At 39.3% G+C, this 18,297-nt stretch overlaps 1 protein-coding gene across 3 annotated transcripts in view; it reads left to right on the top strand.

Moving 5' to 3' along the window:
* Positions 1-2,818: 2,818 nt before the first annotated feature.
* The window catches only part of unc-13-4A (BAI1 associated protein 3), a 56,919-nt gene continuing 41,440 nt past the window's right edge, over positions 2,819-18,297 (top strand). Inside the window, exons 1-2 of one of the 3 annotated variants that reach the window (XM_036815666.3) lie at positions 2,819-3,075; positions 3,592-3,851. The gene's annotated coding sequence lies outside the window, so the exon portion shown is untranslated. Of the gene's footprint in view, positions 3,852-18,297 lie in introns of all 3 variants that reach the window. The other 2 variants (XM_036815665.3, XM_065864103.2) reach the window with 2 other exon arrangements.

Here is an 18,297-nt window from a genome sequence, read left to right as displayed (position 1 = left end):
ATTAAAGTGTTTGAAGGTGCATAAACCTGGCTTATGGGTCGAAGAATGCCTGGGTGTGTGTGTGTGCAAGGGCAACCAATCAAAGTTCAAAAGTTCACATCATTGACAGCGAACAACTTTGGCTGCTTTGGCCCAACTCAAATTAAGAAAAGATAGCAGGCAAGCTAAGGGGAGACGCACAAAACTTTTATCATTTTCACAGTCCAAGAGAGCAACGAGAATAGTTAGTTACGGCGCACTTGCCCCTGTAACTCTGTAATCTGTAGCCCCCGAAGTCCCTCCTCCAGACCTGATACATGGTACACCTTCTCGATATGGCCGCTTATTTAAGCAGCTTAATTTTTGTTGCCACGTTTGTCCTTCGAATGGGTTGGTGGTGAGGTGGATGTCCAGAACATCAATCACTGCCTGCTGAAATGTTGACTCGGGCCAACAATGCATGATGCAAAAATGTGTCGCATTCACACCTCCGAGCGAACACATGGAACCCAAATGCCAAAGTCCCAGGCCAATCAAGCGCAAGGTATGACTGCAAATCTGTGGGTACGGAAAATGCCTTCAATCCCGGACACTCTGCCCGCCCCCTAGTGCTGATGCCACTGCCTTTGGGTGGCGATACCAGTGCGCCTGAATCTCCTGTCTCCATTTTCTGAGCGCCGTGTACGTGGAGGCAGGGAATTGGGTCACCAGGCGAGAGGCGGGGTTCCGGGTCTTCGTGGCGTTGCGTTCCGCACGGATTCAGATTCGGGCGGCCCTCAGACGCACAATATCAGCTCAAGTACAGAAAGAAAAAAGGTCAATCCTCTCAGGGAGAAAATTAGCCATTAAACTATCGATATAAACTATTTCTGAATTATGTAGAGTGCCATTAAATATATTTCATTTCAAAAAGATGGTAAATGAATGGTATTATATCGTTGTAACTTAAGGAGGTAATATGAAAAAATTAGATGATTAGGGTGGTCTTAGACTTAAGTTTTTTAGAAATAGTACTTTAAAAGAATATTTGTATATATTTATAATATATATTAGAACATTGATTAAAACAAAGTCCTTAGGTTTAAGGCACTGGGAGATGCTTTATTAGAAATATAACTTGGAAATTATATTTGTATCAAAATATTTTTTAATATAACTATATAAAAATATTAGCATCAAAATATTTTTTAATATCACTATAACATCAAGGAAATAAAATATTAAAATATTTCTAAAATGTTATTATATTGTCCATCTTAACGAATAAGATCTAATGAAATGAGATATAATACCTTGTTTGTCCTCTAAGTAAAAAAATTGTGAAAATTTTTAAGCATATTTGTGTGTATTAATAATAATACGGCCAAATATTATTTTATATTTTTTAAAAGATTTTTTAAAATATAGTTATTTACTAATTGTAACTACCTTTTTCAATAAACTTCTTCCGCAAGGACGCCATTGAATTTGTTCTTTGTGTAATCTTCGGCAGGATATGAGTGGTACGCCTTGTGGTAGGTGGTGGGTTGAGGGTGGTGTTCAGTGGATGGCGAGTGGCCAAAGCGCAGGAAGGAAGCCAACGCGCGCTAAGCGCCGTCGCTTGATGGAGCTCATCATAATTTTTGGGGCGCCATGGTGGAAAACAAAAAGGAAACAAAACAAATCGAAGTGGAGCGGAGCGAGCAAGAGCAACATGTTAGAAGGCGAGAGTCAGCGAGAAACAAAGAGAGCGGAAGCGACGCGGAGAGCGAAAGCTTTGCCGCAGCTTTTCGAGTTTTCGGCGCTAACCTTCATCTTGAACTTCACGGAGAGGGGAGCACAATGCGTTTGTGTGTGTGTCTATGTGTCTGAGTGGGTGGGTGGCTTATTGGGCTGATTCTATGTTTCATTTCTAGGCCAAATCCGAACCCCTCACCACTACATGGCCATGGAAACATATGCAACAGGAGGGAGTTCATTCATGACCAACCCAGACCTTCGAGATGGGAAAAACATAGTAAGAGATGGGGAAAAGGCAAAAAGGGTTTTATTCACGACAGCGCCTTTGAATGATAGTTCCTTACAATAATATAATAATATTCAATGTAATAAAATTTGTAGAGTAAAGAAATATTTCATGGATTGACAAAATTTTTAAGAAATTATCTATTATTTTTCTATTAACGAATTGAATTATAATAGAAATTTTCCCCATTTTATTACAACATTCTTATATCTTGAGGGCGTTAAAAAAATTTCCATTTGGTTTATATGTATGTAGAGAACGTATAAAATAAACAAAATCCATTTTTTATATTAAACTCTATTATTGTAAAAACAATATTTAGTTGAGACAAATATGGCATTCACTCGAAACTATATTTTAAGTAAATTTTCTTGAAATAAATTAAAAATAATCAATTATGAAGTTAAAATGAAATTGTAATGAAAAATAACAAATTCATAATGTAAATGTTCCCTTTTTTAAAAGACTTTCTACCGAAAAAATCTGGTAAAACCTTTTTAAAAATTCTGTGACTACTGCTCAAGAGAATGTTGGCATAAACTTATGTTAAACATTCTGAATTTGTCATAAAAAATGTGTCAGATTTAGGAAGAAATGTGATATTTGAAATTCAAATGTTTATAACGGATGAACTCCCCGTCGAGCTTTGTTGAAGAGAGTTGGGATGTTGGGGACCCGACGCCAAAAACATCGCACGGAACTGACCCCTCTCCGAGCTTTTCTCTCTCTCTCCGTGCCTGTGTTGGGCTCTCTCTCTCTCTCCTGCCACGCACACCAACGCCAGCTCTTATCACAGGACAACGGCTGGCTGGAAGGACTGGCGAGGACTCGGCAGGACTCGCATTAAGGATAGCACAGGAGCAGCAGCAACAGTGCGATGGATGCGACACGCAGTGGCTTATAAGGCGAAGCCCGAAACTGGAGCAGCTCAGTTCGCTGTGGGCAGGCGTCGCTGAAGGTAGTAGCTCCATTCAAGCAGCGGATCCAGAGGAAGTCCAGATTCCAGAGTCGGAAGCCGAGCAATCAGTACCATCAGCACCACCAGGAGCCAATCCAATCCTCCTAGACCAAAAAAAAAGAAAAGTGTGAAAGTGAGTGCGCGAGTGAAATCAAACGAAACGTAACGAAACGAAGCCAGGCAAAGTAAACTTGACCAAACTAAAACAAATTGAATTGAATTAAATTGTGAGAGGTGGAGCAGTAGCAGCAGCAGCAGGAGCAATTAAAAGGAAATTGCTTGCAGCCAAAGGACCAAGGATAAAAGGGCCAAAACGACGGTATACGCCCCGTTTATGTCACGCTGCATTTGCACATAATTGCAAACTGTTGCGCGGCCTGCAGTTTCGCTTTTTACTGCCAGGCAATAAAATAAAAATCCATTTGCCCGAAACCATTTTCCCCACTAAAAACCCCCGACAACTGTTGCACACATAGGACACCCATATACCACACACCATATAGGACTTAGAGAAGTGGACACATGGAATACAGAACACAGGACACACTACACCACACTGCACTTGGGGGAACTAGACCATAACCATTCATTTTACGATCTCGGCCTTGGTCATGCCCCATTAAGTATGCTTCTGAATGTTTTGTTCAAGTTTGAAACGGAAAGCGAGAAACGAAAACCGAAATACGAAAAGTGCACAACTGAAAATGATGCTAAAATAAATATTGCAAAAAATTTCCGCATAAAAAAAACCTAAAGGAGCAGCAACTTTCAGTTGAAATTTCCATCAGAAATTCCGAGTTCTGGTAAGAACAAGCAGAGTGTCAATTTATGCAGCCATAAAAGTTAAAGGGGAAAAAGGACCTCGAGCGCAGCAGAAAGGAAAAAGGAGTTCCAGTCTTTATTTACCAGGTGAGTCCTTGAATTCGGGGGAAAATGGTTAATAAATCGACAATCTGCCAGCGACATTTCCCATGCAATTAATGATAACAAGCAAAGCATTCATTGCCTTTTAGTTATTGACGCCAGTCTTCATTATTAATTTAAAACCCGTGAATTCCACACACACACGATCACACACTCCAGTGAAATATTCATGGCTAACATATGTATGTGCGATATACATATATTATTAACACCTGAGGGCCATCGGGAGTTGGGAAGGTCCAGCTGAAAGTTGATTCATGGCTAATAACATCGGACAGAGCGCGCGAAATTGCGATTTGGGAAAAGCAAATCAGTTTTATTATCGGCCATAAAGTATTTATGCAATTTTTGGGCAAATCAATATTTAAGTTCGCTCTTAGCTACCGATGCATTTGACGGGATAAATCCCGAAAAGTCGAAATCATACGTATATTTTCTTTAATCAAGGCAGACAAATATTGACGCAGGGCGAGAGATGGCCGTAATGTTTTGATGATGTGGCCTCGGGCAACTTTATTGACCGCTTCCTTATCGCGGCAAACTATTATGGCCACGTACACGAGTATTACGCGTATTATATGGAATATGTCGTCCAATTTGCTGCCGTATATCATGTGTCTGCGAAATGTGCAGCTGTTGTTTTTATGGCCTTTGGGTGTTTGGATGGGATGGTTGGATGGTTCGGGGGCTCCTAGTGGGATATACAATAGGATAGCACACACATATGCCGAACAAAAACAGCAACAGGCCATTGGATGGGTGTGGGGCACAGCCACAGTTAATTAAAACTCATCTCCAATTTGGCAACTGTTTAGCCATGGATCCCTAATTAAATTTATGCAAAATCCGTGTCAACAACGCACGAATACACGTGCACATTCGTATCTATGGAAATGCAAATTTCAAATCAAATTAACCAAAGTAATTCCATTGTGGCCCACCTGGCGTATGAGTGCCGCGATTCAAGTGGTGCCATCTGTTCAGCCTGCTCCATTTCAAAGGCAAACAATTAAGAGGCAAAATAAAGGTAAACCTATCCGAAATTGCTCCTTTGGATACCCTTAAATGTGATTATAATACCTTCTAAGCAATCAGTTCTAAAAATAAACCTTAAGGCAGTGAAAAGTTTTCTTCGCTGCCAATAACAATCGATTCCAAAAATAATCTTCAAAGGGTTAAGGAAAACTTGCCACTAATGATGTTAGTCCCCTACCATCAGTTAGGGTATTGCTAAAAGGACAGAACGAAAACTGCGGGATGACATTGGTTTGGGGTCGGGCTTTCATGTCAACTTTGTTAATTAAATGAAGCACTTAACATCGAGAAATATTTTTTAACCCTTTTCGCTCACTGTTTATTTTTTTATTTTTCGCTGACTACATAATTCGGCGCTCCAGTTCCATTCTAATGACTGTCCAGTTCCGAATGCCTCCGAACTTCTTATCATAATTTCCATTTCACTTCCGTTCGCCGTGCGCCACTTGTGTGCTTTATGGCTCTTTGTCCAGGCAACGCCCCCTACCAAAAATCCCTGCACCCCATTTGAACCCTCAAAACATTGTCCTTGGACTCGCCAATTGAATGTGGACAACTTCAAAGGCTTTTTCGTGGACATTTTATTAAAATCACTCTCGGGCGCCGTGACTTTTGACTTTTTCGCTGCTGTTTTGCATAAAGGTTACAAACAAGTTGTCTTTCAATTTGTTTCTACGCCAATGGTTGCAAGAAAAATGTTTATTTTTGATGACAGCACAACTTTGCTTACTTCTAATTATTTTTAGTTTATTGTTGGGTAATTCTTTTTTTTTGTTTCGAAACATTTGAATTGTTTTTGACATCACTTGTTTGTTTGCCAGCTGCAATTGTTGTGGTTTCTGTGGTCAGTGTTTTAGGGAATGGGTTCTGAGCCAGAAAAAAAAACCAACAAATGTGTGCAGAAAACAAACAAAATGTTTAGTTGCAAAACCACAACTTTATTGCTTTCAAATTTTTATTTCCGACAATTTTCCTGAAATTGAAGAAGAAAAAGTCACAATCAAATAAAGGCAATATATTGTATTTCGCAATATGAGAAACCGTAAAGATGTATGTTATTTGTTTTTGGTTGAATTTATTTTGTTTGATGGGAATTTTTTTAGCCAGGATTTATGTAAACCAAAGTAAGCGCATATTGCCTTTTGTAGTTGTTTGGGTATTTAATCTATATATGTCAAAAAAAGGAATACTTACAGATTTAAATAATTTAACTGCATGTAAAAAAGGCGAGTGTAAGCCACACTGTTTATTTATCAGGTATTTTTATAAAAAGTAATTGATTGGTGGCATATCATTATAAACTTTCACTGTTTATAAGTTTTCGTAATATTCTAAATAGTTATAACCAATTTTTTCATAAATTTAAAAAAAAACCTTTAACTTTTTAAAAGTTTAGCAATTTTTGCATTTCATATAATCTATAGGAGACATTAAATATGAAATTAAATTTGGGCATTCTTTTTGAAGGAAAGGCATTAGTAATGCGATCCCATTTGGCTTTGTTATAATAGGTTTTGGGCAAAAAGGACTTTATGGGTCCTTTTTAGTATTGAACTACTAAGACTCGGCAAAGTTGCCATGTCAATGAGCTCACTTACATTCGGTATTCAATTCATATTGCTCTAATATGCGACAATAAGTATACTTCATAAGCTCGATATGTGAATATCGAGTTTCCCCCGAAACCCTCCCAATTTCCGATGACCTTTGGCAGAAATGTCGCAAAATGTTGTCGCCTGCTGTGTTCCCAAATATTTGTGTTATGTCGCCGACGATGAGCGTCAAATCAGAATTCGATATGTGCGACAGCCAAAAGACGGTGAGATATGTGAGCAGAGCCAAGGGAATCCCAGATCGAATCGAAAATACCCTCATCGCTGGAGATGAAGCATCCTCGCCACATCAAAGGGTCCTCGAAGGAGTTATTAGCAAGCCCATTGAGTTATGAAGGGTATGACAGAAATGGGCAATTAACCTTATCAAGACGCTGCGCTCTAGCGTTCCAGAGCAAAACAAAAATGTCAACTGAGATGGGTCCTCAACATCGGAAAAGTGAGGAAAAGCGACAGGAAAAAAATAAATAAGACAGGACGAAAGAAACCGAACCTAAAATATACGCCATTAGGCAGACGGAATGCCAAAGCAAAGGCTATGGGAAAATCTGGGAGAAGATGGGGAGGGAAGGTCCTTCAACGGGGTGGCAAAGGCAAAAAGCAATTTCAAATATTTTCGTTACCTGGTTGTAGAAATTTTTACGTTTTTCTGATTACGGGCCAAAGCTTTTGCTACTTCTTTTTTTATTTTTATTGTTGCTGTGTAATTGTGCGCACCAGGAAAAAAAACAGCGGAGACTGGAGAAAGACGACGATGAAATGGGTTAAGGGTAGTACGAGAACAGCTGGAAAAGCTGGGCGGAGTAAGCCCACCCGCGAGCACTTAAAGCCCCCGACTCGAAGGCTCCATTCTAGACATTTGAAATGCAAAGAAGCATTGCATACTTTCCACTTCTAGTGGAGCAGAATGGAGGCACAGACATTGCATATTGTACCCGAGTGGAGGGGGCTAAGAACGAACAGGTGCACTGGCATTCTGAGGCAGCACAACAAACGGCCCGAGAATGGCAGCGAAATGTACCCTTCAAGGAACCGGATTTGTCAACTCAACCAGCAGGACGAAGAGGTTTGTTTATTAACCATGGCATACTTAGCAGCCGAATGGAATTTCCCGGGCCAAAGCACGCCGGAAAAGTCAAGAGTTGTCAAGGGAGACCTTCGGATATAATTAAGATTTGTCTTAAAATTTCAGCAATGCTTAAGCAAAAGTTGTGAACTACATACACGAAAATTTGAGTGGAGAAACATGTTGGCTGTTATTATCTAAGAAATCTAAGGAAAACTTGCTTATGACCTTTCAAAGGGTTGAACTTTGGAAGTATGAAACATAGTATGTTTCTAACTTTCGGTAAAATACAATTTTAAGTTGGAAATCTATTGAAAAGGTGTCTAAAAGTATGCAACAATAGTAGTCCGAAGAAATTACTTTGTTGTAAATCTCACTTTCAGAGTATTTAAGTGAAATTAAAGATGCAGTTGCATTCAAAAGTTGTCTAAATTTTTTCGAAACAATGAAATTCTTCAGTTATTTCAAATCAATTTACAAAGTGTCTAAAAGTATGCAATAATAGCAATGTGAAATAATTGTTTTGTTGTAAAGGTTAAAGTATACTTTTAGGCGTTTTTAAAAGTGATTTTATTACAGATGGTAGTTGATAGAGACTTCACATGTATTATGTTATTTGTAATATAAAACTTCACATATGTATTCGCAATTCCAATCGAAATCCACCTTTGCTTTCTAGAGTGTTTATATTTATCTCTCTGCGGCTCAAGAGCGTCATGTCCATGCAAAACCGGAATTATCCTGCGGAAAGCTTTTCGCCAACCACTCTTTGGGGACTATAAATAGATCCAGCTTCAGCTCCAACTGTTGCGCAGTTACGGAAAACTAAAAATAGATGGCAGCTTGGCCTCCCTCGCACGGAGGCATGAAATCCAATAAATGGTACTGCAGTATTGCCCGAATTACTCGACACGTTCGACTGTCCTGCACAAATGTTGACGTGTTTTAGTGTAAACATACGCGGATACCAATATGCGCGCCAAGCACTCAAATACATATTTGTATAGCTATTGGATGTTTATCAGCTTGTCGCATGATTGATTTATATGCCTTCTGGATTATTAATGGACAGGGCCAAGTCAATGGGAACGACTCCGCAGGACTTGGCTCATTCATTATTGATACCCTGCAAGAAAGTGACACACACGGGCACCGGGGAAAAATATTCTCGGAATTGGACATCAATTTGTTATTTCTTCCTAACCAAATGTCTAATACTTGTGACCTTTATTTGTATCTTCTAAAAATGTTTTTATATTTAATGGTTTTGTACGTTTTAAATGAAGTATAGTCATTCTTTTACAGATAGACACTCAAACTAAAAACTTTATAAAGACATTTATTGCTATTGTTAGGTGTATGATATAACTAGAGATTATAAATCACTATTGTCAGGGGTTCTGGATGTTTTAAAAAGATTTTTGAAGATAATATATTTCGATTTAAACAAGATATAGTTTTTAAATACAGACAGATCTTTAAACTGTGGTTCTAAACACTTATAGCTGGAACTTTTAAATCATTATTGTCGGAATGATGTCTTTAAGTATACCATGAAAAGTAATGCTTACATTTTCCCTATACACTGAAATGGGAGTATGTATTTTTATGCTCTTGGAAAAATGAAGTACTTTACAACTCCACTTGATCTATTAGTTCTTAAAACTCCTTAGAGATTGAATAAATATTTTGATCATGATGTGTGCAAGTCTATTATATTAATATTTGCACACTAGTGATATTACTCTGTTAAGTGGAAATACGAATGGCAAGGCGGCACTAACAATGTTATGTTTTTCTCTGTGCACACACAAAAAAAAGTGGTGAAAAACAAAGGGGAAAATTCTAGGTAGCTTGGCGCTTAATTGCGACTCCTCGGGGAGCAAGCATCGCCCGGTTAACTTTGTTTGCTCAAGCAGAGCAGGAAAATGGAAAATGTCAGAAGATGATGCAAGCAGCGGAAGCGGGACAAAGTGAAAATTTCCTTTTGTTTTTACTTCCCCAGCTCCCAGGCCCCCAAAAAAACAAAACTTTCCCCAGGACAGATGGGACTCTCGACCCGCCGAGTCCCCGAGAAACACACTCACGAGAACTCACGCATGTGACAAGTCTCTGGAGGACCTAAGCAAACCTGGTGGGCGCAGCTGACTGTTTTATGGCTCAATCATAATTTTTCACACTGTTAATGTGCAAATGCGCCGCCAGACAAGATGAGGTGGTAGTGGTGGTAGGGGGATAGGGGAAGGCCACTTGGAAAAGCGGCAAACACTCAGACAGAACAAACAAGTGAGAGTGTGTGTGGAAAAGTTTTTCAAGTGTTAAATGAGATAACGTAAACATTGTGAGGTTCTCTTCAGGCTGCCAGGACAATGGCAGGCAGTCCTCATCTCCTCGCAAAAACGTTGACAGACTGACAGTTCCCTCCTCTACGGTCATAATTATTATTAAAAATAGCTGGCGCTGTTCAAAAGTTCTTAGGCAAAATGAACATTTTTATGGCTATAAAGCCTGCCAGTCCGAAAAAAAACTTTTCCACATAATTTATTGTTGAACTGACGTTTTGATTGCGCTTTTACCTTCTTTATGTGGAGTATCTGCACATATTTGCCAGCTTCCTTTGGCACTCGCAGGCGCAACACTTTCGGTCCTCCAAGTTAATTGGCCTCCAACAAGTGGCCATTCCTCAGGCGGCTGAAAAGTGCACAAATCGCTCTGGTTGAGCAGCTTTAAGTGGGGCAGCCTAATGAATTGGCCTGCTATGCATTGGGTTTCATCGGGTTAATCAAGTGTTTGGGTCGTCTGGTGCAATCATATATATGCCTCTGCTCTGGGCAAACTGGCGTAGTTTCTTCGATTTCTGTTTGCCGATTATTGTTTGCTAGCCATGATAACTGCAAATATTGATGGCTATGGTGGCGTACACTAGAAAAAACATTTTATAACTTTCAAAAAGACTACAATTTTCATACACTTTGATGGCTATGGTGGCGTACACTAGAAAACACGTTTTAGAACATAATAATACTTTTTTAAGCTATACCCTTATACAAAATTGTTGCATTTATTAAAGTACAGTTCTTAAAATGTGTGTCGATATAAAAGAATCACTTGTTAAAGAAAAGAATGTTATTTTTAAGAACTGATCGTAGGAAACTGAAGATAATTATGATGAAAATCATAAAAAAATTTGGGACGTAAAAAGGTTCTTTATTATAACTCTTAAATTATAAAACATATTAGATATTTTAGTAAACGGTCCAAAATAAATGTTCTGTTCTGTAAAATAGTTTTTTATTATTGTACCACATTGGCATGTTTACATTTTATATGTTCGGTTAGTGAATATAATTTTTTAACTGTTCCCCTTTTTCCTTTTTAACGATTTCGTTGAGTGATGGATGCCGTCCTGCCAGTGGATGCTCTGTGTTCATATGTGTTTGGTTATAGCAGGATATACATCAGAAGGCTGCCCCCTGCAACGCCAAATGTCAATTTCAATTTATTGAATATGTAAAGAGATCAGGCGCCAGAAGAGCGGGCAAAAGTGAAATAAATGGGCGTTAGAATGAAAATTGAAAACGATGCCGGCTGCGAGGACTGAGGACTGAGGACCAAGGACCTCGACTGCGTTCTTGTTGGCAGCCTCGTTGGCTGCTTATTAGTTTAAATTGTAAACAGGAAGTGTTGCGGCACCGGATATAAGGCCAAAAAGCTTTTGGGCCAAGGAGGGAGCACCAAAGACTGGCGATTGGCGACTGGCGAGGATTCAACTTGCCTTGTGCCTGTCAGCGGCAGGCGAGGAATAAACTTTTAAGCGAATGACAACAGCGGAAGCACTGCGCCAAGAGATGCCTCTTGACTTGGCCTTGGCCACCTCCTCCTCCTCTTCGGGGCACTCCCATCCCACCCACTCCAACATCCTTTCTGTTTGCCGTTTGTAGCAACTGTCGAGCATTTAGTTAACTCTTGGCGGTGTCCTTGTCGTTCTCAGTCAGTCGGTCGTCAGTCAGCGGAGGAAGTCTTGGCCCGAAAGGACATGGCGAGTAGTCGGTAGTCAGTTAGCCAGGCCGGCGGCTTAAAGCTCGATGGGGTCTTTAATTTGCTCCTGCAGCCGTTGGCAGCTGCCAGTTGGGAAACCCTCGTCCCCCCTGGCCAGTTCCCCTGATTTATTCAGCATTTTCTTGCATTTTGCATGAGCTGTTCATTGTTGTTGCTGATTTTATGGTGATAGTTTTCGTGTGTGTTTGTGCACGGCCAAAAAATTCTGAAGAATTCGCGGTGTACAAGAAATACCGAAGGGTTATAGGACTGTAACTTAGGTGAGATATATACATATAATATATATTTCTTCTAAACTCAAGCTAAGTTTTTTGCCCTTTCTATTTAAATAATACTCGTATTATATTTTTAAGTTTAAGACATAAGTAAGTGATATTTGTTCATGAATTTATTTTAAAGATTATTTCATTCATTCATAAAAACGGAATGTTTAAAAAACCTAAATTAAGAAAGAAACGTAAAGATATCTCTTGAAAATTGTGAGAATCGTTTGAGTGTTTGAATAGTTCTGAAAATAATAGTACGCAATGATGTGGATAAGATATTTTTTCTCAGTGCAAGTTCCTTGTTCTTCGGCATACTAAAACGCACAAATGTTTCATTCATTTCGAGCAGCTCTTAAAGTCAGACCTACAGGGCGGATGGATAATATACGAGCAGTCGAAAAAAGAACGACCGAGGAACAAATAAAATGGGAGGGGGAATTAAAACCAACAAGACAACAGAAATTAATTTAAAAATCCTTGAGTGAAGTGAAGGATCTTCAAATCGCTTAATTATATTAGCAAACATTAAGTTTAAAGCTTAAGTGGGTGGCAGGAGATTCGTTTGGGAGGGTGGAGTCAAACTGCCGCCTGTTTTTTATTCGCTTGGCGAATTTCCAAAAGAAAATTGTTGCTATAACAATGAGAGAAGAGCTCCAGCTCCTGCCCCCTAAAAACGCTTACCATTCAGCGCCCTGGGCCCATTGTCTCGCTTTTATTCGTCACAATCCAAGCGCAACAATGCGACATTTTGGGCATTTATGGTGTTTCGAAGCCCGATGATATAGAGGTTCCTACTTGCCCCTCTCTATAACCCCCTGGTACATAATTGAAGTTGTTATTGCCTGAGAATGCTACAAGGTCCTGCCATTGTTCCGATATCAATCATATTTATGCAGTTTCACGTACGACAGGACAGGCACCTTTCGTCCCCTTCTCCAAAACCGCCTATTTGCGTGATTTATGCGTTCGCCCACTCTTGGAAAAGAAAATTTCGGATCCCCATGAGGTAGTCTACTGGTAAGGTACTTTCTTTCTTGTTTTTTGCCAAGCTGATAACCAAATTTTGAACAACATAAAAGTTGCTTTTGTCAGTTGACAAACAATGCGCATAATGCATGAGCAAAGGCCCCACCCATTTCCCCATCCCAAATCCCTCGACCTTGGCTACACCTACTGGCCAAATTTGAATGCTTTTGTTGGCACGAACATGTTGCGGAATAATGGACAGCTTACTTGCGCATTAAGCTGCTTTCAATAACGTTGGCCCAAAGTACAAGTTTGATTGGAAAACTCTCGATGGCCGATGGTTGGTTTGGGTTTGGGTTTGGGTTCGGGTTGGGAAGGCAGGAAAACAGCAGCGATGGCCAACTTGTTTTTATCATATTTTGACCATTTTTGTTGCTCTTTGCTGTTGGTTCTTGGCAATCAATTGCCAATCCGAACACAAAGGAATGTCATTAAAAGTAGGCAAACGAAAAGGCTATTGTTAATTCAAGGAACTGAAGAGCTCATTAAAATTGTCAACATTATCAGTATTAATCGTTCTTGGAATTTATATGAATTGAATAAAGTTACATAACTTGTCTTACAACTTTGAGACCTTTATTTTCTCTCCAATTAATCTTCGTTCTTCTCAAAATGCCAACATTTTTAATCTGACTTGTCTTAAAAGTTCAGTACTTTTCGGTTATAATGTTCTTCCCGTCTAGACTCTGCATAGCAAATGAATCTTTTTCTCGACATAATGGTATCCCATTTTCTGTATCATAACTTTCCAGCAGCAGACTTAATCTGACTTTCTCCTTGCTTATATGGCTGAAATTCAATTTTGTTCTTAAGGCTAGGCATATGTGTATACCCCTGTCTGCATATTTATGTACTATATATGCCCAATGTTGGTCACGCTCAGCACTCCATAAAGGTTAGAACTTTATAACTGACAAAAGCTAGCGGCAGACAAATGGCCAACTTTTTTACCTCCATTTTCCCTTGTTTGGAATTGGTTTTTTTTTTTTTATTTGGGAAGGGCCCATCTATTGGGTTTACGGGCTAGGGGGCTAAAGGACCAGAGTCTCCAACACGAAGACAGTTTAATGGGCTTTGACAACAAAAACATCAAAATTTAACTGACATAGACAAGCGCCGGCAGCGTTTGCGAGAAAGAGATAAACACACATAATATTATTTATTTTTCCTTCAATGTGTTGTTTGTGTATGGGAATTGTGTTTTGGTAATTTGTAAATCTGAATGTGGAATGCGGTAGATTGCTCATTTCGCAGGCATATTTCAGAGTAGGCAAATGGTGATCCATTATGAAGCATGTGTTTTTCGAAATGTTTGCACGGGTCGTTTGTTGTTATTATCGATTCTTATAAACCATGGGTACCATGAGTTGAACTCTACCATCTATTGTAACCATCTGTTGTAATAGGTGTGTTTACTTATAAATAGGACATTTAATAAAAGCAGTTTAAGCATTAAAACCGAAAGCTATGTTAACCATTTTTTTTTTACAATCAAAACTAATTTTGTATGGATTTGTACGGATTTTCCGTAACCTAACTAAAATAAAGAATAATAAAAAATAACTCAAATGATGTCCTTTGATTGGCTATAATTAGGGTAGTTTAAATGTAAGGGCTTTTCCCTGAAAATGTGAGATATCCTGGGCTAGGAAAAGCATTTTCAGACCATTTAAGCCATTATCGCAAAGCAGCTTCCGCATAAACGAGTCGCGAGAGCTCCGTCCTTGGCTGTCTGCCTGCCAGTCTGTTGCTTACCATTTTTTGATAGAGCCTGTCTGTCAGTCGTCCCTTCTCCACCACCCCCCTCGAGACCACCCCCTCTGCTTTCTCCCCCTTATTTTGCCTTTGTCCTTTTCATTTTCTCTGTTTGTCTAGGCAGCCATTTTGACTGTTGTTAGTGTTTTGTTGCTGGTGCTTGGTTTTTGTTTTTGTTACTGCTGCTGCTACCGCATTTCTAATTGAATTGCTTGCTACGTAAACGTTGCCATTGCCATTGCCATCGCCATCGCCGGTGCTCCTGACACGAACAGGCTGCCTCCAGGACCTCCAGGACCTACTGCCAACACACTCACACACAGGCAAACAGGCTCAAACACACCTTCTAGTACACCCACACACAGACACCCGCTCACGGCCATAATCGAATTAGATAAGTTAATAACTTGATAAAAAGTTACAGCGTGTTGGTGCTATTTGGCTGCTTTTGCCTTTGCCTTTCTTGTTGGGCGGCCGTTTGTCATTCATTGTTTGTCAGTTGTCGCTGTCAATAAACGCCGAAATGAAGTTGCCAAACAAAATTTGTTTGAAAAAATCAAGGGACACAAACATTGAATCTGCAAGTTTTTATGCTGCCGACGGGTTGGTTCAGCATATGCCAGAAATAGCCATAAACATAAACGGGTGTATTTATATTTGGCAAACAGTGAAAAAAAATTAATAAGCAATTTTGTATCTTTTCGACCGAAAATGTTTATTTTTAAAAAATAATATGGAAAAAAGTATAACCATTAAAGAAAAATTTTTTAATAGAGTTTGGAATTTTTTGTTCTATTTTACAAATTGATACATCTTTTATGTAATCCTTAACCTTTTTTATTTGGAAATATATTTTGAAATTTGCCTACAAAATTGGATTCTAAATACTTTCTCCCCCTGTACATATAAAAAGGCAAAATATATAAAGACCTCTGGCCTTAGGGCCCACAACATCAACAAGGAAATAATCATGCAGAGGAAACAACAAACCAACAAACCAACAAAACCCAACAGAGGGAAGGAGAAATCAGAAGAGAAAATGTGGCGGGAATTATTCCCTGAATTATTGGCCTCGTTATGGCAGGGGCGTGGCATAATTTACGAGCCGTCGCACCCGACCATCCCACCAGGACCGCAATGTCCTTATCGATTTTGTTGCCCAATTTATGCATGATATCTGGCTAAAGCTGGCTGATATCTGCCAGGCGGACATATGGCTTTAAGGAACGTGATGAGGCTGGCCAAAACTTTGGCAACCTCCGAGTGGCGGTGACGCGAACGGTGGCCGCTTAAAGCCAAAGCCCTTGATCAGGTTGCGGCCAGGAAAGGGGTCAGGAAAGGGGCCATCGGCAGTAGACTGACACTAACCAGTCCAAAGCACATTGACCCACTTTCCTAGAAGGGAAGGAGTGAAGGTTCGCGCCCATCAAATGTAAACACAACAGCTGAAGGGGCCAGAAACCTTTTAGCCAGTAACGGCCGTGGGCCAACGGGGCGTATGCGTAATCGTATTCGAATGCGTATGCGTATGCTAACCACAAAAGCCGTCAAGGCGAACCACCACTTGGCCATATGGACTGGACCAGGGCCACGACTTCATTGACAGCTCGCCAGTTGTCCAGCTTGCTGCATTTTAATGAGTTTATTATGCCCATAATAGAGCTGGCCAAAAGGGGCAAAGGCAGAGGAGGAGTGGAACTTCCAAAGGAGCGAGCAAAGTAAACATATTTAGCCTGTTGGGCGATAAATTAAACAGCAAGGAACCAGCGCTCCACTGGGCAGTTCAAACTGGGGCACATATTAATAATGATGTGTGCATAAGTGGACTCTGCCCCCAGGGACTCCACTACCCTGCTACCCAAAGTCCAAGTAGTCGATACAGAAAAAAAATACAGAATACAAAATATTAATAATAAATGGAACACCTATCAGAGACAAGACTATTAATCAAAAATAATTTTCATGACAGAAACCGTAAGTTTTGTTATTTTGTTAAGGAAATTGAAGCAAATTTCTTATGTGGAATTTTAAAAATATGAAGTATAGGTTATTTAAGATTTTTTTTTAAATCTCTATTGATCTTGTAGTTTATAAAGATAGACTTTTTCTATATTTTATGAATTTTCTAAGTTTAAGTAATTCTAAAATGGTTTAAAATGAAATGGTATAATATATTTCTTACAATATTTTCGTGGATAGTAAATATTATATAATATCTTTCAATATAATAACTAATTTACAATATTAAAAATGTCATTTCTCTCAGTGTTTATTCCCCGTCTAAGTCCAGCCCCAAGCTCTTGACAAAACAATAAGATAACCTGGCCCGACAGACAGTCAAACCTCTAGGGCGTTTCAAGAGCTCATAAAAGTCTCGGCGGCAAGAACCAAATCGCCTTTAAAGGTGTTCCTAAATTTCATTTCCTGCGAAATTCATAAAAAGGTCAAAAAGGCTGAAAATCTCTTAATAAATTCAGGGAAATTCAATCCGAACGTATAGCGAATGACCGTGAATTCCACTTTGCTGGCCAGACAAAAGTTATATTTTTTTTGTATTGTACATAAAATACGCAGTGCGCGGGGAAAAGTAGGCCAAGTTTTTAATAAACTCCCGACACGCAAAAGTTTTTTGGCACGCACTAACCCACACCCATCCACATACATGTATACAACCCAACTAACACACTTACAAAAGAAATATTTATATGATTACGCTGACGAACAAGTTTAGAGAGCAACAAAAGAACCTAACGAAGAATAGAGTGGCAATTTGGGGGCTGTGTGGTGGAACCTGCATATGTCCTACATGCACCGAAAAAAATATATATCATCTTTTATTTTGTCAAAATATCAAAGAACATGAAAATAAACGTCTTTGAGTCATCTACTAACAAATTAAGATGCAAAAATGATTTTTAAATTACTTATAAAATGAACGTTGTGGGAATGTTGCAATTCAAAGGGCAATATTTTAAGTTAAAAGTCCCTAAAAAATCTAAAAAAAAAATTTAAGATCCCTTATTTTACAACTAAATTTATTATAATTTGGTATGCATTTTTTCCGTAATGTCTGGCTGTGAAAAGTGGCGAGGTCGCCGCGTTGCCTTATTAAATTAGTCAGCGCACTCAACTCGATCTGAAAAGCAGCTGAACCAGGTGAAACGGAAGTCGGGCATATACAAGTTTTTCAATTTCCTGCGGTGTGTGTGTGTGTACATGTGTTTGTGTGCGATTGAGTAACGTGTGATACCAGCCATACCATTTTTAGTGGCATTTACCAACCGCTGTAGAGCTTAGCACTGAGCCAAGCCCCTCCGATTACCAGGTTGCTTCCAGGTCAACTAGTCGGGCTTATCCTGTCCCGCGTTTAGCTAAGCTAAATCAAAAAAAAAAAAAAAATGGAAAAACACAAGCTGCCAGCTTGCTAATATACCAACGGAAATGCTGACCAGCTTCGCCCCTCTTTTACAGGTAGCAACCTCGCTTACACATATTTTATCTCATTTATTTCTGGTAATTTACTTTGATTCATCGATTTTGTAATATATACGTGGCGTGGGTTGGCCAAAGGCGAGTTGGGAAAACACGTTTTTATTACACTATCTGCGGGT

The sequence above is a fragment of the Drosophila suzukii genome, chromosome 3, assembly GCF_043229965.1.
Source record: "Drosophila suzukii chromosome 3, CBGP_Dsuzu_IsoJpt1.0, whole genome shotgun sequence".
Taxonomy (NCBI): Eukaryota; Metazoa; Arthropoda; class Insecta; order Diptera; family Drosophilidae; genus Drosophila; species Drosophila suzukii.
This window is presented reverse-complemented; position numbering and strand designations above follow the sequence as displayed.